Below are 24,567 nucleotides of genomic sequence, written 5' to 3'. Positions count from 1 at the left end.
TTCCCTGCTCACCACCCATTTTTGCCTGATACTGGTGATAACTGACTCTGACTATGCCCTGGACTCTGCTAACCAGGCCCAGTGCTCTGATAAGAAAGGTATATGGTAATTAGGTATAATTGCAACTGCCAATGACAGACTTTTATGATTCCCTAATATATAATAGAGCAAGGGGGATTCAAACTACTTGGAAGTCTCTATTATATATTAGGGCATCATTGAGGTTTAACGTACCCAGTAGATCTCCTGCACTGAAGTGTGCACTGCTGTGTTGCCTGCTGTCTAACCCAGGGTGGTGTGGAGTGCAAAAAAACGATGGATTTAGGCCCAGATCCTTGTACTGGGGTGAATGTATGACATTGTTCTACATTCTGTCCATCAACTGTGTTTTTTGCAATTTTCACCCCGAGTGTGCTGGGGATGCTCAGACGTGAGTCCCAGGCTCTCCACACCACTGGAGTCAAGCTATCCAGGCTGATGAAGGCTGATAGCCAGAAACCGGTCCTTGGATGCTTGATTCCGGTCTGGGAAAGACATGGCTTGGTAGTTCGGACTGGACTGTTCCCATGAGGCACAGGGTCAGAGCTGATTTGCATATAGCCAGTGTCTAACCCAGGGTGGTGTGGGATGCAAAAAAACGATGGATTTAGGCCCAGATCCTTGTACTGGGGTGAATGTATGACATTGTTCTACATTCTGTCCATCAACTGTGTTTTTTGCAATTTTCACCCCAAGTGTGCTGGGGATGCTCAGACGTGAGTCCCAGGCTCTCCACACCACTGGAGTCAAGCTATCCAGGCTGATGAAGGCTGATAGCCAGAAACCGGTCCTTGGATGCTTGATTCCGGTCTGGGAAAGACATGGCTTGGTAGTTCGGACTGGACTGTTCCCATGAGGCATAGGGTCAGAGCTGATTTGCATATAGCCAGTGTCTAACCCGGGGTGGTGTGGAGTGCAAAAAAACGATGGATTTAGGCCCAGATCCTTGTACTGGGGTGAATGTATGACATTGTTCTACATTCTGTCCATCAACTGTGTTTTTTGCAATTTTCACCCCGAGTGTGCTGGGGATGCTCAGACATGAGTCCCAGGCTCTCCACACCACTGGAGTCAAGCTATCCAGGCTGATGAAGGCTGATAGCCAGAAACCAGTCCTTGGATGCTTGATTCCGGTCTGGGAAAGACTTGGCTTGGTAGTTCGGACTGGACTGTTCCCATGAGGCACAGGGTCAGAGCTGATTTGCATATAGCCAGTGTCTAACCCAGGGTGGTGTGGAGTGCAAACAAACCGATGGATTTAGGCCCAGATCCTTGTACTGGGGTGAATGTATGACATTGTTCTACATTCTGTCCATCAACTGTGTTTTTTGCAATTTTCACCCCGAGTGTGCTGGGGATGCTCAGACGTGAGTCCCAGGCTCTCCACACCACTGGAGTCAAGCTATCCAGGCTGATGAAGGCTGATAGCCAGAAACCGGTCCTTGGATGCTTGATTCCGGTCTGGGAAAGACATGGCTTGGTAGTTCGGACTGGACTGTTCCCATGAGGCACAGGGTCAGAGCTGATTTGCATATAGCCAGTGTCTAACCCAGGGTGGTGTGGCGTGCAAAAAATGATGGATTTAGGCCCAGATCCTTGTACTGGGGTGAATGTATGACATTGTTCTACATTCTGTCCATCAACTGTGTTTTTTGTCATTTTTAAAGGCAGCTCTGCTTTGCAGACAGTATTTAAACACAAATGATGTGCAAATTCGTCTTCAGAATTAAAGGTACTTCCAAAGTGATAATCTACCTTATTTTTACATGTAAGCCACCACTAAGGACTCCCCTGGGTTTCCCAGGGAAGGGGTAACATGTAACATGGAAGGGGCATTATAAAAGATGCTGTATATGCCCTGGTGAGGGAAAAACTGCCAATTCTGTGTTTCTCCATTGTAGCATTTTAGCTCCTTAGGCTAACATGGGAATACTGAAATACAGTGTAACTAAAGATAGGAGTGAACTAAAATAATATTGTGAGGACTTAAAATAATGGTAATGATAATCCAGCAATTTGCCACTGTTGCATTTATCATGAATAATACAGAACATAAGTTATAGGACTTTCTTTTCTGTGAGCCAAAATCTAGCCTTCTAGCAGCCTCTCTTGATTGGTCGGCCTTAACAGGCTTAGCTAAACTGCTTTGATGAGGTGATAAGTGGGCTGCACACAGACAGGTTAGGGGATGGAGGGATCTCTGCAACTGCAGAGAACAGGCCAGGAAAGGGACTATATAAATTAAACTGGGCTTCAAAGAGAGCAGTAAGGAATGCCAGCCAGGCCTACCCACTCTTCCACTATCACCCAGCCACATGGCAGCCCAAGAAATAGAATTTGCAAGAGGTCTGAAAGGGGAGTATTATTGGAAATGAGCCACAGCAGTGGGTTGGTTTAGCCAGGTCTTACTTCCATGGAGAAGAATTCTCCATATTTAATTTTGAAATACAGTTTTATGGGACAAGAATATGCCACACTTTGGAGGAAGTTGTCATGCTTTTGAGTGGCACCCTGCACCTCATTGGACAGGGTGCCCTCCCTGTCTGTTGCCCCAGATCATTGAATAGCAACTCACCTCTGCTGCCTCAAACCACAAGGAGAAGAAGGACTACACTGCTACAACCCTGGTCTGCACCCCAAAGGATTCCACTCTGAAGTACTGCTCCTGCTGCACACTGGGAACTACAGCCCTGAGAACTTTGGCCTTGCTTCAAAAAGGATTAAAGTGTGGACTTCCTGAAAGAAACATTTTAACAGAGCTTCCCTGCACAATCTCTCTCAAGAAGTACTTAGTGGAGAAGTGTGGCTCAATGGTTAGAGCGGCAGACCCTGATGCAGAGGTCTGGCCCGGGATCAGGGTTCAATTCCTGCCTTGGCTGGTCTCGGCGGATCTTGGGCTCATAATTCCTCGGACCTGATTTCTCGCCTCGGTGCCTACTCTAAGCATGAGTCCCACGCTGCAACTCTGGGCAATAGCTTGCTTAGTCTCCACAACGGCCCCCTACAGCGCTAGGGATGCCTGGTTGCACCCTGGGGATGCCCAGGAGTGGACATTTCACGGGGAAAAACCAGGAAGGGTTCCCTAGCGGTATGAGTACAGCGCCAGGACACTCAGGAGTATCAGTGCGCTTTACAAGTACGGCTACATTTACATTTACATTTACTTAGTCTGGAGTGCGCCCAGTGGACTTGTAAAGATTTGGCCAGGTGCATTGTGGGAATTGTAGTCCTAAACTTGCAAGCACCATCCCTGAGCTTCTAGACAATTGTTTTTGAGTTTTGGACACTTTGAACCCTCAATTAGAACTTCAGGATGAAGTTGCAGAAGTTTGGAGCAACTTTTGGAAAAATCTCCATAAGTCGACCTACTCCACTTTGAGAGTCAATCCGACTACGTCAAACCGCGACCTGGTCTGGATTTCAGGTTTGCCCCACTGGAAGACTCAAGACTTTCAGGAGGTGACCGGGAGCTTCTGATGAGCTAAGCTGGCAAACCAGTCTGGCCTGAAGAAGTGCCTTACTCGCAGTTGAGGGAAAATCCTACAGAAAAGATTCCAGGTGTGAAATTTTGACGGGAGCCTCCCTCTTGGTGTACTCAACTAGAGCTCCATTGCGCTCTGCCTCAAACATTGACTTTGTGCAAGTCAAGCATGACCAGATGTCCCAAGCTGACGCATTGTGTTTTTAAAAGAGATTAATCTTTAAACATGTATAACTCCTGCTCCCTGTATATATCACAGTGGGGAATACTGGGACTGCCAAGAACAAATAATATATTTCAATATTGAAGGAATAATGAGGTTGAGACCAGGACATTTTTCGTCAAAATGAGGAATTGTCTGTGTTTTCCCTTCTGTCTGTCTTTCCCTACTCCAGCCTGTGTTTTCCTTTTCTCTTTAGATATTATGTTCTCCCTTTTTTTCTTGATTTTTGTGTTCTCCTATGAACTTTTTAATATGATTGGTTCAATATATTGGGTTTGAGTGTGATTGTGAATGCTAAAATCATATTTGAACACTGGTGGAGGGGAGGGAAGTGGAGAGTGGGTAAGTGTGGTTCAGACACTATCAGGCAGGCTCAGGATCGATACAATAACAAATGATGGAGAAGGGTCACAGGGAAATATTTAAAGACCAGCCCACGGGATGAAATCCCCTAAACATCTATCTTAACACAAAAGACAACCCGGGGGTCTACAGGGAAATCTATATGGTGATCCCTACATACAAACTGCTCCTATATAAGTGAGCAGGTGTATTGAACACCAGCCCTCGCTTAGTGCCTAAAAATAGAAATGGAAATATACCCTCACAGATCTATGATCCACCGTGATTGCTTGAATTGACCCCTCCAGAGGGGAAGGATTTCCATCAACATATTGTGTAGATCAAATTGTTATCATTTGGTCATCCAGAGCTGGCTGGTATGTCTTTTGATCAATAAGACCATACCAGACCACAAGCTCGTCGGGGTCAGACCCTCTATCACTGTGATGACCACAGAGCTCTGATCTAGATGGAAAGGATACAGTGCGAAAGAAAAAAACAAGAAGAAGTGATGTGGATTAAAACAGGATAGAGAAACAATGAAAAGAAACTTTAATCGGCATTGTGCTCTCCCTTATTAAAAACCAAGCAAGTGAAGCAGTTTGGAACAAATAACTGCTTCTCAAAAGGCCAACATGTTTCAGCCCAAACAGACTAGTACCAAGGGCTTTCGTCAGGGCCACAGTTCATAATCACTCGCTACTGTCTTACAAAAGTGCAGAAAAAGGATATCGAAATGTGAATATATAATGAATACTCCTCTGTGTCAACTTGGCGTGTCGTACATCTGTATAAAACAAACAACATAAATGTGGATCATAAAGGAGGAAAATACAACCATAACTAACATCCTCCTAGGGATTTACAACATACCATTGTACTCACCTATGTTGTACAGGGAGTGTGCCTCACCTCTCCTGGAACCTTGCTCAGGATAGGAAGGAGGTCCCGCTCTACAAAAGGTAAGGAGGAGATATGCGAGTGAAGAAGAGAGAGGAAAACTCACTTGTGCTCTCCTGAACTCTACAACAGTAACCAACCTCACTTGATCCCAACCTCTTGGAGTGCAGTTAAAAAAATTCTGAAATGACCGGGGCTAATCAGGTTACAGACCCTCAAGTCCCCCCAGTGCTTCTCCCAAAGTGACTGTCAAAGTTTGTGAGGTCTCAACCCTTAAAAAGGAGGGACCCCCACATACATCTTCAGTGTTGTTTATATGGCCAAAAATGTTCTTACTCCCCCTGCAAACAAGATTCAGTTAACTTTACAAATGTGCACTGACCTGTCCGTCGCGACCTCTTCACGCTCATCTGAGCTCAGTGGGAGGCGAGGACCGGTCGTTTGAGATGTTTCTATGTACTCCCGAACACCGGAAGTGGGCGGGGCTGCCGGTGTCAATATCGACTTAGTAGTAAGTCGAATCGCCAAGTAATTGCATAGCTCCCAGAAGAATCTCATGTCACTAATCCCCATAGTCAGTTTGCAGCAAAGCCAAAGTCAATGTTACTCGTATCGGTGTCCAAAATACTACAAAAACGTCTGCTCGCGTAGTCGCGCGAGAAGTGAACGCGGGACTACTAAATGACGTCATACGTCCGTAATATGTAGTTCACTAGCTGGTATGGCGAGGAAAAGGGGTGTTGCTCGGGGTATAGCAGATAAGCCCCTGTAGCACAGTATACCAAATAGAGAAAAGGAAGTCGCCCAAGCGTTATAACGACCAACAAGTTCAATCGATATAACCCTCTCGTTCGCTCACGAGATCACGTGCGGTCTCCTCTCGGACTACAAGATGACATCATGCATCTAGTCTTTGTAGTTCGTTTCTCCAGAGAAACGTCTCCGTAACCATCAAGATCGATCAATAATCGGTGATTGCCTCAAATCCAGCTACCCTACAGGATTGAGCCTGATTGCCCAAAGTATGGTGGGGAGACTGTGGAGGGAGAGTCTGAAGGGGGGAAATCTCAGACAGGTGGTAGGAATAAAGGGTGCAACCAAGAGGGGCGAATTAGGCTACAATAAAGACAGAAAATGGCAGGAAATATCCAGGTGGAAGGTGGTCTAAGAGGAGAAATATATACATTCAGGTATTGATAAGAATCAACATGGCTAGGTTGAAAATTCTTACCGTTAATATATATGGCCTTAACGATTTAAAGAAAAGACAAAGAGTGGCTGCAGGATTGCAAATGTCAGGGGCTAATATAATTTGAATTCAGGAGATACACGTCGAGGAGTCACAACAGTATCTACTTATACACTAGGGTATAGATTGATTACTGCAACAACACAGGGAGTAAAGACTAGGGGGGTGGCCATTTTGGCGAAAGGGAGTGGGATACAGTCTGTGCGTTCTTCATCCGATAAGTATAGACAGTGGGTAATTACAGAATGTCAGTATATGAACTATTAGAAAATGACATTATGTACAATATATGGAAGAGTTAGTGATGATCAGAATGTACTGGGTTATATTTCCAATGAGCATGCTCACTGGCCCCTCCCATTGATAGTTTGTGGAAATTACAATTTGAACTTTCCCTGTGATTGGTCGTTGGACCCTGGGTACAAATATCGGGGAATGAAACCAAAAGTGTTTCAGGCCCTTAAAAACCTATGTCAGACCCATGGCCTAATAGATTGTTGGTAAATAATGCACCCAAATGATTCAGGATTTACCTTCTTCTCTAATCCGCATTCAACACATGCAAGACTGGATTATATGTTTGCTTCGAACACTGTGAGTGCTAATTGTTTGATAGAAAAATTACCACGGGTCCTCTCCGATCATAATCCCCTAGTTTTAAATATAGAAATGGGAGCAATGAACCCCCAATGTGAAAATTTGGACCTTTGAGAGAACATTGCTGCTTACCAAGGAATATTGTCGACATATGAGTAAATGGATACCAGGGTTTTTGGAGGATAATATGGGCAGCGCTGCAATCGATGTAGTTTGGGATGCCCTGAAGGCAGGGATCAGAGGAGAAACATTTTGATTTTCATCTTAAAGCCATAAAAAAGGCAACAACACATAGAGAAATTACTTATAATTATGCGAGCAGGTTGGTCATCAATTAGCAGTACGTACTAGACAACAAAATACAGCCAATCTAATATGGGAAATTAAAGATCCAGAGTATGGGCAAAAGACCGAGCCTAAAGCAATAGGAGCAGCATTTCAAGTATATTATCAAAAACTATATGATGACATTGGTACAGAACTGGAAAAGATTGAGGAATATCTAGATCAAAGTCCATAGTTAGGATTAGAGGTAGAGGATCAGGACAGTTTGGACTATATACCACAATGGGAGGAAATTTTGCTCTCTATGAATAGCTTAGCCAAGGGAAGGTGGAGGGTATGGATGGGATACCATCAGAGTTTTATGCTAAATTTTATCTGCAGTTAAAGAGAATAATTTGTGATTTATTTACACATATCTTTCAGGGTGGGAAACCCGCGGGATCATGGTCTTTAGCCAAAATTGTGTTTTTAAAAAAAAAACAAAGAGCCTACTGAACTTGGCTCTTATCACCCTATCACCCTGATTAATGGTGATTCAAAAAAAGTATTCTAAATTATTAGCTAATCGATTGGCATTAGTTATTCATAAAATTGTATTTGATCGCCAGCATGGGTTCATCCCAGGGAGGTCCACTACCGACCATCTCCAAAGAGTTATCACATTGTTTGATATTACTGATGTTAAAGGAGACCCTATGGCACTCATAATGTTAGTATTCCAACACCACAGGAACTTATATTGGGTGAAGAAACTAGAGGGTGCCTTTGGCAGCAGTTACACAATTACTATTTTAAGAAAGTCCATTTTAAAACCCTTTTCAGCATTCACAAAGTTTGGAACAATGCACGCAAATTGTTGGCAGTTGGTAGGGTATCATTCCATACACCGTTATCTAATAATCACAATCTACCAAAGATTTGTATGGATGCATGTATGGATAGATGGAATTCAGGCGGGGATCACGCAGCTGGGTTGGTTTTACTCAACCATAGGGCTGAAGCCTTTTGAGGAATTAAAAAGTGATTATACAGTAGACTATAGGGATTTCTTTACATTTCTCCAAGTTATGGATTTTCTGTGGAGAAAGGGGTGTGGAGGATCCAAATTTCAAATAGAAAAATAACTATTGGAAAAATTTAAGAATGTATGAACGCTTCTTTTCCAGATGATATGATTAAATTATTTTTTTAAATGGCAGGCTAAATTGGGGTTTTTAATTGAAAATTTTTATTGTTCTTATGAATTATCTCAGTCTCTCTTAATATCCATTAGACTACAATCCCAATAGTACAAGACTTTCTTTTCATTATATTATACACCAAGCAAGATAGCCAAGGAATGGTATGCCCACACTGTGCTTTACATGAGGCCGATATTGTGCATATATTTGAATTATGTAATGTACTACAGGAGCTAATCACCAATATTTGAGGCTTTTTATCACAGATTCTAAATGCAAGAATAGAAATTTCAGTGGAAGAAATAATTTTAGGTATACCTGGAGTAAATCGAAGAACATGCAAGGATTGATCTTTGTGGCAATGGCGTTCTAAGGATATGTATAGCTTCAGCTTGGCTGGATCCAACCCCGCCGGCGTTTCAACAATGGCGAGCCCGATTATTGGGGACATGTAGCTTAGAGGTAGCTATATATAAAAGAAGGGGGCACAACAAACGTAAAAAAGGGTTGAAATTATGGAATCCTCTAATACAGTGGATGCAAGGCCATAGTGGGACAGGATAGATTACCGTCTGTTTTTTATATATAATGGTCAAACCCAAACATAGAATAACCACGATCTGAAAGTATAGATCACGACAATGGATAATGTTGCACCAGATGAATTAAGTGTTTGTCATAATAATATTTATGAAGTTTATAATAATGTTATGCTTATTCATAAATGTCTGAGAAGGGTGGGGGGTATGGGTAGCGGGTGGTTTTTGTATGCATAAAAACAATAAAGAATATTAAAAAAAGAAAAAGGAATATTGAAAGATAATGAGTAGGCGAACTATACAACAAGAAACCAGGAGCAGTTGTATCCTTGTAACGGCTTCCACTTGACGACATTATCTGATCTGAGGCAATTACTTTTTTTCACTGTTCCTCATTTTCATTCATCATCAGATGAGAGCATCTTTAAATACATCAGTTCAGGCTCTGTCACTGACATACTCCTCCAATACCCCAACAGATTATGGTCCCTTGGAGGTAAGATATCCGACTGTCTGCCCAATTTAGAGTGGACGGACAGATACTTTTTTTTTTTTGCTGTTCTTCACCACCAGGTAAAACCTGGAAACCAGGGACAGTAAAAATAAAAAACGATGCGTCCACACCATGACAGAAAACTCCCATGGTGTTGTGGCCATTGGTTTAACTTTTTTTTAAAACAATCATCAATCAGGGGTTGGTAAACTGCAACTACTCACCCATAAGGGTCACAAGGCACTCAGGGAGAGGGGAGGTGGCTCCGCTGAGTGTTGGGGTCACCCGAAGAGCCAGGTCTTGAGGTCTTTCCTGAACTGCAGCAGTGTGGGAGCTTGCCGGAGGTGGAGGGGGAGGACTTTCCAGGCCTTGGCTGCGAGGTAGGAGAAGGAATTTCCTCCCGTTCTGGTCTTGTAGATGCGTGGAACAGTGGCCAGAGAGAGGTCAGCTCATCAGAGGTGCCTTTTGGGAGTGTGGAAGGAGAGGCAGTTGTTCAGGTATGTTGGTCCGGTGTTTTGGATGGCCTTGTATATGTGAGTGAGGATTTTGAAGGTTATTCTTCTTTCGATAAGGAGTCAGTGGAGACCGTGGAGGTGTTGGGTGATGTGGCTGCAATAGGGGTGTCTAGGATCAGTCTGACTGTGCCGTTCGCAACGGTCTGGAGTTTGGAAAGTAGTTTCTTGTTGATTCTGGCATAGAACGCGTGGCTGTAGTCCAGTCTGCTACTGATAAGAGCGTGCATGACAGTTTTTCTGGATTCGGATGGGATCCATCTGAATGTCTTTGGGAGACTGCGGAGGGTGTTGAAGCAGGCCACAGATAGGGTGTTGATGTTTCAAAAAGGGGGGTGGTGATGGACAGAGTATCTGAATTAAGCAGAACACTCCCACCCAGTCAAAAGATCAGGGCTTGATCCATCACCGTTTTTTAGCTCACTGCACCATCCCAGTTCAGAACCTGGCTACATGCAAATTAGTCTGACCCTGGCCCAGTGCATCATGGGAACAGGGCAGACCAAACTACCAAGCCAATTCTTTACTGGAAAGGAAACAAGCTTCCAGGGACCGGTTTCTGGCATTGCAGCCGTCTTCGGTCCGGCTTGCTTGAGTCCTGATGGTGCAGTGAGCAAGGGACTCACATCTGAGTATACCCTTCCACACTTGTGGTGGCTAAAACGATTCAAAAAGGGGGGTGGTGATGGACAGAGTATCTGAATTAAGCAGAACACTCCTACCCAGTCAAAAGATCAGGGCTTGATCCATCACCGTTTTTTAGCTCACTGCACCATCCCAGTTCAGAACCTGGCTGCATGCAAATTAGTCTGACCCTGGCCCAGTGCATCATGGGAACAGGGCAGACCAAACTACCAAGCCAATTCTTTACTGGAAAGGAAACAAGCTTCCGGGGACCGGTTTCTGGCATTGCAGCCGTCTTCGGCCGGGCTTGCTTGAGTCCTGATGGTGCAGTGAGCAAGGGACTCACATCTGAGTATACCCTTCCACACTTGTGGTGGCTAAAACGATTCAAAAAGGGGGGGTGGTGATGGACAGAGTATCTGAATTAAGCAGAACACTCCTACTCAGTCAAAAGATCAGGGCTTGATCCATCACCGTTTTTTAGCTCACTGCACCATCCCAGTTCAGAACCTGGCTACATGCAAATTAGTCTGACCCTGGCCCAGTGCATCATGGGAACAGGGTCAGACCAAACTACCAAGCCAATTCTTTACTGGAAAGGAAACAAGCTTCCGGGGACCGGTTTCTGGCATTGCAGCCGTCTTCGGCCCGGCTTGCTTGAGTCCTGATGGTGCAGTGAGCAAGGGACTCACATCTGAGTATACCCTTCCACACTTGTGGTGGCTAAAACGATTAAAAAAGGGGGGTGGTGATGGACAGAGTATCTGAATTAAGCAGAACACAGGGTGTTGATGTGGCGGTTCATTGGGAGCGATGAGTCTAGTATGATGGTGAGGTTTCATGAGTGGTCCATCCAGGTGGGGGGTTTCTGAGGGCGGGGCCACCAGGAGTCATCCCATGCAGGGAGGGGGGAGCCAAGGATGAGGACTTCTGTTTTCTCAGAGTTGAGTTTCAGGCAGCTCTTCTTCATCCAGATGGTGATGGCTTTCAGCCCTTCTTGGAAGTTGTGTCTGATGATGTTGGGTTCATTGGTAAGGGAGAGGATAAGCTGGGTGTCATCAGTGTAGGAGACAATGTTGAGCCTGTGGTTCCTAACGATGGTTGCGAGGAGGGCCATGTAGATGTTGAAGAGGGTGGGGCTGACGCAGGATCCCTGGGGCACTCCACAGTTGGTCTCTGTTGGTTCTGAGAGGTAGGGCGGGAATCTGACTCGCTGAATTTTGCCAGTGAGAAATAAGCATATCCAGCCAATGGCCTTTCTGCGGATGCCGGCATCGTGAATTCTGGTGGCTAGTGTGCAGTGGGAGACGTTGTCAAAGGCAGGAGATACTCCGGTTTGGAAGATTTCCAGGACGTTGTTAGCTTTGATGAAATTTACTTGCTTGGTGTTGACTGCCTTTTCAATGACTTTGGCTGTGAATGGAAGCAGGGAGATGGTCCTGAAGTTTTTGAGGTCTGTCGGGTCTGCAGAGGATTTCTTCAGGAAGGGGTTGACTTTGGCGTGTTTCCAGTCATCAGGGAATGTGGCGGTCTTGAGTGAGCAGTTGATTGTTCAGCCTAAATTGGGTGCGATGGCCGTAGTGGCTCTGTGGAAGATGTGGGGTGGGCAGGGGTCTGAGAGTGCACCGGAGTGGATACTCTTCATGGTCTTCAAGGTCTCTTCTGTCATGAGTGGGGTCCGATTAAGCAGGGCCTGTTGGGTGGCATCGCTAGGGGAGAAGCTGGAGCGGTGCTGAGGTCTTGGTTATCGAAATTATCATAGATCATCCTAATCTTGAGGTGAAAGCAGGTACTGAGGTTGTTGCAGAGGTCTTGAGAGGCTGGGACGTCTGTTGTTTTGCTGCAGGGTTTGACAAATTCCTTGATAATGGAGAAGAGTTCTTTAGTATTATGAGCGTTAGTGAGTCATCGGCAGGAGCATTTGGATTCTTGGAGTGCAGGGGTGAACCAGCCTGCTTTCTGGGTGTGTCGTCCAGTGGCTTTCTTGAGAGGGGGCATGTGTGTCAGCGCAGTTCGTGATCCAGCGGTGGACGTTGCATGCTGCAGTGTTAGAATCTGGTGTAATCAGGAGAGGGTGCTGATGAGGGCAGAGGAGAGCTGGTCTTCGGTCACTTTCTTCCAGCTTCTACGGGAGAGGCATGCTTGTGTACAGTGTTTTATTCAAAAGGGAAGTGGATGCAGTGGTGGTCTGTCCAGAGGAGTTCTGTGGTGTGGGTGTAGGAGACGATGTTTCCTTCTGACGGGGTCGAGGGTGTCCCCTACTGGGTGCATGGGGGTGAGGACTTGTTGCTTCAGTCTTATTTTGGCAAGGGTCATGTACGAGTGAAGCGGTGTTAGGGTTGTCGTGGTTGTCCAGGTGGAAGTTTACATTTTGAGTAAGATGTAGCCTGTGGAGGCGAGGGCGTGGGGTGCGCTGAGTTCAGTGATGGTGTTAGTGAAAGGGAAGCAGGGGCTGAGCAGTCTGTAGATGAGGGTTCTGCAGAGAGTCGTTTGAGGGTTGGTCTGGATCTGGAAGTGGCGATGCCGAAGGAGGGTCATAGTGTCGTCCAGGCCGGTGGTCGTCATGTGGAGGGTGCCTTTGTGTACGATGGCGATGCCTCCTCGTGGGCTGAAGGGGGGGTCCTTACGTAGGATCTTATATCCATTGGAAATGGCGAGAGCGATGTCAGGCGCGGAGTTGGCTTTGGTCCAGGTTACTGTGAGGAAGGCGATGTCAGGCGCATAGGTGTTAAGGATGTCCAAGATTTCTAATGTGTGTTTGTGTATGGAGCCCGTGTCGAGGAGAATGCAATTGAGGGGTTTGTGAGTGGTGAAGTCTGGAAGGCTGGGGGCTGCTGCTGGGGTATGGAGGTGGGTGAAGGTGCAGCAGCATTGTAGAAAGGAGAGCGGGCCTTGGTTGTTGCTCGGCATATAAATCTGGCAGTTTTTTCTGCATCCGGGGTTGAGAGCATGAACACTGCAGGAGTCTAAGGGGAGGTGGGTCGGAGGACCAGAGTCCCTGGTGCTGGTCAGGGTCGGGTCACGGATGGGCACAGACAGGCTTGACTTTGGAACACCTTTGGTGCACCAGCGGCGTGCCAGCTGTGCAGGGCCACACAGCGACTGCCATTTAGTAGCAATCAGGGGAGGGCGGGTCAGTCTGGAGGTGGGAAGGACACACTGGTGGGGAGAGAGGCAGCAGGTGCAGTAGCGGCAAGGAACGTCATGGGGAAAAACAGCTCAGGAAAAAAGGAAACAGAAAGAAATGGAAAGAGAAGGAAGATTAAAAGAGGGATATAAAAAAAGAAAGAGAGGCAGAACAGCAGAGTGCTCTCCCACTGGAACAACAAGGATGAGGCACAGGCAGGAACATGCGAGTGGAGGAGGGCCTCGAACACCCTGCAAGATTGTGCTCAGGGAGCAACCCTCAGTTGTGGAGCTGTGAGGGGTGAGAGCAGTCACACTGACCAGGTCAGTGGTCTTGCCCCGTAAAAAATGTAAAACTTTCAAACCTTTGTATAAGTGTCTATCACCAATACCAGACACACACCAAAATGTTAAATGGCTTTGTACTGACTTTGATTGAACAGCTGTGATAGCTGTGCCAGAAATTTGGTGGACAGAGTACAAGCAGGGTGACGGACACATAGACCTCCACTCTGACTGCCTTTACTCCATCTGCCAAATTCTAAATTGAGCCCTGTTTGAAATGCACACATTTTCTACAGCTACAGCAACCTTGGGTTTTGTGATGTGATCTAGCTCACACACAGCCATAGGCCCATCACTGAGTGTCCAATTGCTGACCCTGCCAATCCAAGCCTGGAGTTTGGTTCCACTGGAAGAGGGAAATCAATATAGGGGATTCACAACAAAAGAGGGGTCACAAGAAGGGTAAAAGAATAACTGGATTTGCATCTGTTCTTTTTTTCCAGGATTCCCTTTACCTTTCCATGATTCTCAGCTTGCCTACCCTGCTTTCATTGCACACGTGTACGCAATAAGTCCATGTCATTTGACTTACCATTGTCAAGGTGATCATAGCTTTTGTATTGCGCAGGTCCAGACATGGCTAGCTGCTCCAGCTCATGCTGTTTTCTAATTTTGGATACGTGGTCCTGGTTTTCTAATTGGATGAACAAGACTATGTGTCCTAGTATCTGAAGAAAAGTCCTGCAATGTAACAACTAATTATGCATGTATCTGGGATTCTTGGTAGGTCTGGGTGACCCAAATTTGAAGATTTCTATACTTGATAGTGCATTGGATTTCAAACTTTTCATGCTTGTGAATGACCTTTTCAATTGATGGTTAATATTACAATTGTTTTAGACAACAAATCCTTGACTGAGCAGGGCTGCAAATCCTCAACAAAGCCCAATAATTTATGAATATTAAATAGTAGAGGGCCAGCAAGAGGAAATTGAAAGACAGTAAAGAAGAGACAACCAGAGAGGGAATGAAAAAAATAAAAAGAGAGATGGAGAAATGGAATAGGGTAAGAAAGATAAAACAAGGAGGCTAGGTGAGAGTGTGAGAGGAATAGAAAAGTGAGTGGATAAAGAATAGAGACTAATGAATAGAAGAAGGACAGAGTAGAATAGAAGAAGAGAGGCAATGAAAGGAATATACATGTAGTTACCTGGGCACTCATCTTGCCACTGGACAGTGTCCTCCAGTTCCTACTTACTCCAGCCTGATCCAGTTGCCACCTTTTGACCAATTGACACTGCCGCCGCCCGGGATTTCCCACCCGGGGTTTTCCCACTCACTGTTCTACCTGCCAACAGAAGCCGGCCCACCCTAGGACCTACTTAATGCAGACCGAAGGGCGGCCAAGCAACTGACACAACAAATGTGCGCCAATGCACGTCTATCTGCACCCATCTGTGCCTTGACCGCACCCAGTGCCAGGTCACAGGTCCCCAAGACCATCTAATGCAACACCACCACCACAGAAGCCAATAAAAACAGTTACCACTTCATCGCCATCCTCCATGACCTCAACAACACACACTGGCAATCACGCTGCTGCCATGCATCCCCCAGCACCACGGTAAGACCTTTCAACTGCACCCAATACGATTTCACCTGCAACACCTCCAAAGCTACCACCACCACTTCCGAGCAGCTAGGGATGAAAACTGTTGTTATTGCATCCAGCAAAACTGACTACAACAAATGACGGAGAATAGAATCCTTCATCTCAATGTAATTAAGAGTTAAAGGCAGTGAAATGATTGAACCCATCTAAGAAGGAATTTTCCTCCACAAGAAAACGAAAATATAAATGCATATGCAATTAGACCATAAATCTTCGAGATGGAATGTTTTATTGCAGTGATTGGTAAAATGAATATCATTGTGTTGAGTAATAGCAATATTTATTATTCACGGTGCTGGAAATGAGACTGTCTGTGATAGCTGGCAGTATATAAACACAATTTGTTACATATATGTGATAAATGAAGAAAACCAAGGTTTCATTTAAAGTTTAAGAGATCGCAGCCGATGCAACCTGCAACACCTAAACAAGAGAAGAAGTCTCAAAAGCCCAGAAAATGCATCACTTAATGTACTTTGTAACACATTTATGGCGCTATGCTAATACCATATGTATTACTGAATAATTCATGTGTCATGCTGTGTATTGGGAAACATTGGTGATTATTCAAGATAAGTAAAGGGTTTTGCAAGGCACTATCATGTTTTTTTTCACACGACATTATCAGATGTATTTCAGCATCCTCAAGATTTCATTTTATTGTCTTGTAGTCTTCACCCATTTATAGCCATATTTTAAAGAGCTTATGTAGCACATTGCATGGATTTGTTCAGTCGGATATACTTTAGCCCTATTAAATTAGAACAGTCTCTATGGATGCAGAATTGTGTTTTTCCTAATAACAATTTGGGTGATATTTAGAGTTTGGCAAATGTAGTGCATCCACCAAAAATTGGTTGATATCTTCCTGTCTCGTTTACAGCACAATTGCATGTATACATTCTAAATAGAGGGAACTGGACAATTTTGGTGGATTTCCCACTTTTTCATTCTTCTAATTAACGGCATTGGTGCAGTTACTTGGTACATTCTTGAATTGATTTTGTGTGATTTGCTTTGACATAATGTGCACTTTGTGATTAAACCTTGGAGAATAAGCTTGGAATGATAAATCTGAGAGTCCTATCCTTAAACTATTTTTGCATTGATTTCAAAGGTTTCATTTTATGAAATCGGATGTTTATCTCATATATCTTTTTTAAAAACATGGGAAACCACCACCCCTCAATCCTCGCATTACATTGCTAGTCCAAAATCCCACCATTTTTCTTGTAGGCTAGAAACCCTAACCATTAGTGTGACTCTTATTGTAACTCTAATTATATCCAGTAGCGGCCCGTGGTGGGAGTGCTGTTGGGTGCTGACGTGGGTGGGCGAGGGGCAGGGTGGGGGTAGTAAACTACAGATTATGGCCAATTAGAGGTAAGTAAACATATAAATAAATAAACCGAATTTCGTTGCGCGCGCTGCATCGCCAAATGCGATGCAGCGTGCGCAATGAAATTTGTTTTATTTATTTATCTGTTTACTTACCTCTAATCAGCCGTAATCTGTAGTTTACTACCCCCCACTCTGCCCCTCCCCCGGCCCACCTCAGCTCCCAGCAGCACTCCCACCACCGGCCCCTACACATTATATATTTCAGTTAACCCAACAAATACACTATCACTACAACTGTCCCTGACCACAGCACTAACTTTAAACCTACGTCCTTCACATTTCCCTCACCTTGTACACTAATCTAACACAAAGGGGTCGATTACGATGTCGTGCGAAAGGCTCCAAAACAGATTTGGTTCTGCTGAATCCATTTCGGAACCCGTCTCTCAGACTGAATCGAAAAGCTGTACGAATGACTGATTACGATGATCGGAAAGCATATGGACTGTCCAAGTTGGTTCCGGATGGCATTCGGAGAAACTGAGTTGTTCGGAGCCGTCTCGTATAGGTCAACAGTCCGCATTTTTGAACCAAGTGATTATGATTTCAGATTCGGACAGCCTTTCCGAATCAGTTGTTCTGACATGGATTGGCTGCCGGAATCTGACTATGGAAATGAAATGAAATGAAATGAAATGAAATGAAAAATTGCATTTGTATAGCGCATAACTGCCCTGGGGCCTCGCAGCGCTTGAAGATAAAATGGTTTTAGCGCAGGCTCGGGGCAGATCTGCGAGATTTAGCAAACAAATGCGTTTTTAAGGCCTTTCTGAACAAGAGGAGGTTGCTGTTACCCCGGATGGCAAAGGGGAGGGCGTTCCAGAGTCTGGTCGCCGAATGGGAAAAAGAGCGGCCACCCCAACGGGCTTTGTTAATTTTAGAGGAGGTGGCCAGCTGCAGGGTACCAGACCGAAGGGGGCGTGTTGGGACATAAGGCGTAACCAGAGGGTGCAGAATCGCTGGGCCTACACGGTGGAAGGATTTGTGCATGATGCACAAAGCTTTGAACTGCACTCTGGCAGCCATTGGGAGCCAATGGAGGTCTTTCAGAGCCTTCCTTGCCGACTGCCGACGGGACAGATTGAACAATAGGCGGGCCGCACTGTTTTGTGTGACCTGAAGCCTCTGAAGAACCGAAGCCCGTGCTCCCAGGTAGAGAGCGTTCCCGTAATCCAGGCGGGAGAGAATGAGGGCCTGGACCATGATCTTCCTCGCCTGGAAAGGGAGCAAAGGGAGCACCCGCCGGAGCATCCTCATTAGTCCGAAGCAAGTGGCAGCAGTCTTAGTAGCCTGGACAGAGAAATCAAGGGCGGTGTCAAGCCAGATCCCGAGGCTCTTTATCTGGGACTTGGGTGCAGGAGGAGCACCAAGACATGGTGGCCAGACGGGTGCAAGAGCAGACGGGGAGGGATTTCCAAGGAGAATGATGTCTGTCTTCTCCCCGTTAAGCTTCAGACAGGAGGCTTGCATCCAACTGGCAACAGCCTCTAGACAGGGGCCTAAGGTGTTGGATGATCCATCTGCGTGGTCTAACGAGACCACCAGCTGCGTATCATCCGCGTAGGTGACTATACGCACACCAAAGGGATGGACTATCCTGTCCAGAGGTTCCATGTAGGCGTTAAAGAGGGTCGGGCTCAGGGAGGAGCCCTGAGGGACCCCACACCTGAGAGGATGTTTAGGAGAGACTGTCTCACCCTCGAAGACCCGGAAAAAGCGCTCACTCAAAAAGGAGGTGAGCCAGTCCAGAGCCGCGCCCGACACGCCCATGCCCGCCAGTCGGTATACTAGCGTGGCATGGTTCACCGTGTCGAACGCGGCACTAAGGTCTAACAGGATAATGGCCACCTTTCCTCCCCGATCCAAAGTCGTTCTTGCTTCCTCTGTGACCGCCAACATGGCAGTTTCTGTGCCATGTTGAGGGCGAAAACCTGTCTGGGAGGCACGCAACAGACAGTTGGACTCCAGATAGTCTGTTAAGATATTGTTGGTGTGCCTCTCCAGCAGTTTACTCAACCAGGGAAGCAACGAAATGGGGCGGTAGTTGGACAGGTTGTTCTGGTCCAGGGAGGGTTTCTTGAGAAGCGCCCTCACCATGGCACACTTCCAAGCGAGTGGGACCGACCTGGACACAATGGAGGTGTTTAAAGCTTCCAGGATGACAGGACGAATAACGTCCAGTGCCTTGACAAGGATCCGGGGGGGTGCCGGGTCATTGGGAGAGCCAGAAGAAACTTTGGAGATTAATCTATCCAGGCTGGCGGCATCAAGAAGCGGAATTGTGTCCAGTTTGCAGGGAGCCGAAGAGTCAGCTGGCCTAGGAGGGACGGAGGGGGTGTTGACTGTAGGATTACTAAAAGAAGAATATATGGTCGAGATTTTCTTGGAAAAAAAGGCAGCTAGCTCATTACAGCGGTTTTGTGCCCCTTCAACAGAAGGACGCTCAGCCGGAGCTGAAATGAGGGACTTAGCTATCCTAAAGATTTCCCTAGGCGCGTTGGCTGCAGCACTAATTTTACCTTCATAGAAGGAGGTTTGCGCCATTTTAATCTCTGATTTATAGAGCCTCATTGCGAACCTGACCTATGGGGGCCCGTAGCAGGCCTGATTTACCCGGAGCCTTTCAAATGGGGCCCGTGGGGATACCCAAGAGACCCCTTTTCAGGCCATGCATAGTGTGGCAGGCACCAAGGGGCACGATTTTCCCCACCCACCCCTTTCTTCAATGGGAGCCTGTATATTCGGTCAGAACACATGCTCCAATTGAAGCCAATAGGATCTGACCGAATGGTATCTGGAACCATCGAAATCTGTTGGTCAGAGTCATCAAATCTGATTCAGTTGGAAACCATTCTGTGACCAATTGAGTTGGAATGCTTTTTGAACAACATCGTAATCGACCCCTAAGATTGTCACTTGAAGTTTTGTTTGTACTTTTATTTCTTGCCCAGGTTTGTTGTCCCTGATATTTTTTTGCCTGGGGAAATTCTATATTAATGTGCATTTCAATCCAACAAAAGGCTCATTCCTTGGTCTGAATATACGTTTTCACGGTGTAACTATACAGTCTTAGATTCAGATTGTTACTTGTTGGTTCAAACGTACACTTGTTTAACCCCTTCTACGCTCATGACGAGCTCAGCTCGTCATGAGTTACGCCTGTCGTACACTCATGACGAGCTGAGCTCGTCATGTAACGCGGGTTTCCGCAAACTGCCGCGCACAGCGGGAAAACCGCTAGCGCGCAAGGGGTTAAATAAATATGCATTTGTTTATCTGGCAATTAAATTTTAATAGGCTTTATTAATTTTTGGCCATTTCGTTATGGCTGAATTATGGGCAAACATGTCAAAATGTGAATTAATGCTGATGAGTGCAGCATATTTCATGTTTCTCGGATGTTCATTTAATATGTATTTGCTCCTATTGACAATCCTAAATGACAACCAAGTCTTAAACGCTATTACAATGTTTTTTCCCAGATGGCTGCAGCATTTTTAACATACACAAATGTCAAACAGTTTATATGTGCATACTAAGGTTAGCAAAACTGGATGTGTACAGGTTTGAGAACTATGGGACTCATCACAATGGCGGTGGGACCACCACCATCAGCCCGTCAGGGGCAGCCTTACCGCCCTCGGACCCAGCATTACCTACCGCCGCAGTATGATGGCAGGCGGATCCTTGGCGGTCGGAGAGACTGACCACCATGGATCCGATGGGCTCAAGGAGCCAGGTGGACCGTTTTGAGGGGCCGCCATCCCTACAATGGTGGCGGTGCCTTCCAGGCACCGCCTTAGGGATTAACATGGCCCGGTTTACCCGTCATGAAAAGGCAGGTGGAAATGGACATGGGGGCCTTTAGAAGGCCCCCATTCCCTCTTGGCCCTCTGACATGGGCCCTGGAGGGCACCTATGGGGCGCCTCTACATATCCCTGCACTATGTGGCAGGCACCATATGATGCATGTCACATAGTGCAGGGATATGTTCAGAGTGTACTTTTATACTGTGGCGTGTGCTGCAGGCCGCAGCACACACACACCACAATACAAAGGATAAACATTGTGGCCGCCTTGAAGGTGGTCGCATAGTGATTCCGTTTCCGACGGGATGGCCATCCTAATCAGACCCTTAGTGCTTCAATTGACTCCAAGAAGATTTACAACTTTCAACAATGTTCAAAAGCAGACTTAAAGATATTATTTTCCCAAGTTTCCTTTTAATGATCATTGTTCAGCCATCTTCACATTTGTAATTATATCTAAAATAAATATTATGACATTTCTATTTAAAGAGTTTCATAATCCTAATTGTAATAGCTGTACTGCATCACAATTACTTACATATCTGTTTCTATATAGGGTGAATAATAACTAAGTGGATTACAGTCCTTTATTGTAATAAATCATGAAGTACAGTGGTTGTTAATATCACCAGGAGTCTATAGCACTATACATGTGATGCACTTTATATTAAATATTTCTAAACATGAAAATGTATCTAGAACGTAGATCTACCCTGCACTATACCGATTTCTAGGCCTCTAATTGGTTGACATCCATAATTTGCAGAGTTAATGTACCTTCTCCAAATAAATGAAGTCGTTCTAGTCTCTGATATTTTGCATAATGAGTTAAAATTAGATTATCGCTGTGTGTTATTGGCGTTTCCATTCCTGTAGAAGATTATGTTTGTACAGGCCGACAGTGAGACAACCATCCTCACTGGGAAGGCGGAGGCGAATACAGGGACTGCTCTCAGAAGAACCATTAACTTCGCTGTATGGCAATCCAACCATGGCGACTGGCAAGGGAACCAAAGTTACTGCCCGCAACAAACTGGCCAAATTTGCATGGAATAAACAGGGGGAGGATCGAGACCAACAACAAACGGAGGCTCTGGACACACAGAACCATTCTCAACAACAACGTGAACTCACATTCCACAACATTATGAAATCCATAAGTGGAGTGCGCACCTCCTTTGAGGCCCGCATAGACTCAGTCAACATAGAGGTGTCCCTACTATGGGCAGACTTTCCCAAAATGGACGAAAAAGTGAAAAACCTTGGGGAAGTGACGACTACACTATAAACGGATACGTCTCACCTCCAGCGACAAGTCGCTGAACTTCAAAATCAATAAGCAATGATGTCAAAGCAACTGGATGAGTATGAAGGAAAGGCTCGAAGAAACAACATACGCATTTTAGGTGTGCCAGAATGTGCTGAAGGGCTGGCAGCCGACCTATATGTAGAAGACTTGATATTGAAACATCTACAGCCCAAGAGACTATCGCGCTATTTCTCCATCACAAGGGCCCACCAAGTACCGAGGGGACGCCCAAAACCGGGTTCTTCCCCACGTCAACAAATTTTGTTGCGCACACTGCATTGCATTTGGGGATGCAGTGTACGCAACGAAATTCGTTTGATTTATTTATATGTTTACTTACCTGCAAACCTCCATAATCCATACATTACTAACCCCCGCCCTGCCCCTCCCTCTCCCCACGTCACTGTCCCGGCAGGTACTCCCCTACCGACTGCGGCTGTTAGCTTGTCTCAATTCATTTGTCCTAACTTCAGATGATGGGGGTAGAATGGAAACGTCGCTCTCCGTGACAAAATTAAACGGGGAATAGTCCAACAATATCTTAGGCGTCAAGCACCCAATGTGGTGTTAGTACAGGAGACACATATGGTCGGGAATAAAGGTAAGGCCCTTACAAGGTGGGGTTATAAGCTCCTAATACATGCTGAATATACCTCGGGATCTCGAGGGACGGGTATTCTAGTTAAAAAGAACCCGGCACTTATAGTGAATTGCCCGTGGGCTGACCCAGGGGGGAGATTTGCGGTCCTAGAGAAACAATGGGAGGGGAGGGCATTGAATATTATCTCCCTATACCTTCCGCCAGCACTAGGTAAGGAGCCACCAGCGGACTTGGGCAAAATATTAACAGATCTTCCATTTGGCACCCTGATCCTGGGGGGGATTTCAATATGACCATGGACGATCAAAGAGATAGGCACCCACAAATGACAGGGTCTTGAGCCCAAATGTCCACGGACTCGATAATTCTCGCTTCGGTGCCTACTCGAATCATGGGTTCACACTCTGCAACTCTGGGCAATAGCTTGCTTAATCTCCACTACGGCCCCCTGCGGCGGGATGCCTGGCTTTCACCTTGGGGATGCCCAGTAGGGGTTATCTCACAGGGAAAAAAAGCCAAGACGGATTCCCAAAGCAAGCGCCTTGAGACCTTGCGGTGATAAGGCGCTTTATAAGAACCTTTGACATGACATGACATGACATGACAAAAGCTGGCGGTGAGACCGAATGTGTTAATTGAAGACTTTTCCACCGCTATGGGACTGACCGATGTCTGGTGTACGCTGCAGCTGGATGGCGCCCAATATACTTACTTTTCTAACACACACAAGAACTCATCCCGCATTGATTATTTTCTAACATATACAGCCTCAATTGGCCACTTTTGCAATCCTCACGCCCTGCCAAGGGGTATTTCTGATCACTCCCCGGTGTGGGTCAAATTTACATACGGTGACTACCAACTGCGGACCACGATGACCCTCAATCCCTGGCTCTTAAAAATCCCTGATATTAAAGAGGAACTATACAGGCAGATCATTAACTATTTTAAAGAAAATGTAGGTTCCGTTGATTTGGCACTAACCATATGGGAAGCTTTTAAAGTGGTCCTGCTAGTCCAACTGGCAAGTGAACTCCAGCAATTGGAAGTCAAAAACACCAATGCGCCTTCAGAGGATGCTCTCCACCGCCTCCCACTTAACCCGTTCTGTGCTCCTGTCGGCACTCCCTCCCTGGTGCTGCAAATGGCCGTTGGCCATCGCAGCCCCGCCCTCCCTTTAGAATGCCTGCACCGCAGCCGAATTGCTGCCGCAGTTAAGGCGTTAAACAGGAGGAATATAAGATCAGGGTTAGAGAACAAATCATGGCCACACTCCTCCATATCAACATAGGCTATATGAATTAGGGGACAGGGTGGGTAAAATCCTGGCCTGATTAGAGAAAAGAGATCAAGGTGAGAGGTGGGTGCCGAGACTGACTCTCAACGACGGCACGCTGATCACGCATCCAAAGGACATAGCAGAAGTCTTTGCAAGTCACTTAGAGCAAATCTGCTCCCCCTCTACTACAAACACGGCGGAAGACTCCTGCCAATTCCTTTCCGATAGTGACATACAGGCGCTCTATGACTCAGTGGTATTGTCCCTAGATGCCTCCATGGCGTTTGAATCTATTTGAAGTCCTGAACCAGATGGGCTTTGGCCCGAAGTTTCTGGACTGGGTAAAACTACTTTACACAGGTATAAAGGGCCAAGTACGAGTCAACAACTATATGTCACAAACATTCTCATTACAAAGAGGCACTCAACAGGGTTGTCCTCTGTCCACTTGATTTTTTCCCTCATGTTGGAACCGCTAGCTGCTTGGGTCCGGCGGGATGTAATGGTGAGGGGCCTGAAATGGGCAGAAGAGCACGACGATCAAATATCTCTATACGCCGATGACATCCTGCTCTACCTTGCCTGCCCGTATCGGTCTATTCAAGGGGTGTTAAATATC

The sequence above is a fragment of the Lissotriton helveticus genome, chromosome 7 (assembly GCF_964261635.1).
Source record: "Lissotriton helveticus chromosome 7, aLisHel1.1, whole genome shotgun sequence".
Lineage (NCBI taxonomy): Eukaryota > Metazoa > Chordata > Amphibia > Caudata > Salamandridae > Lissotriton > Lissotriton helveticus.
The sequence above is the reverse complement of the archived record's forward strand: the minus strand, read 5'-3'. Positions refer to the sequence as shown.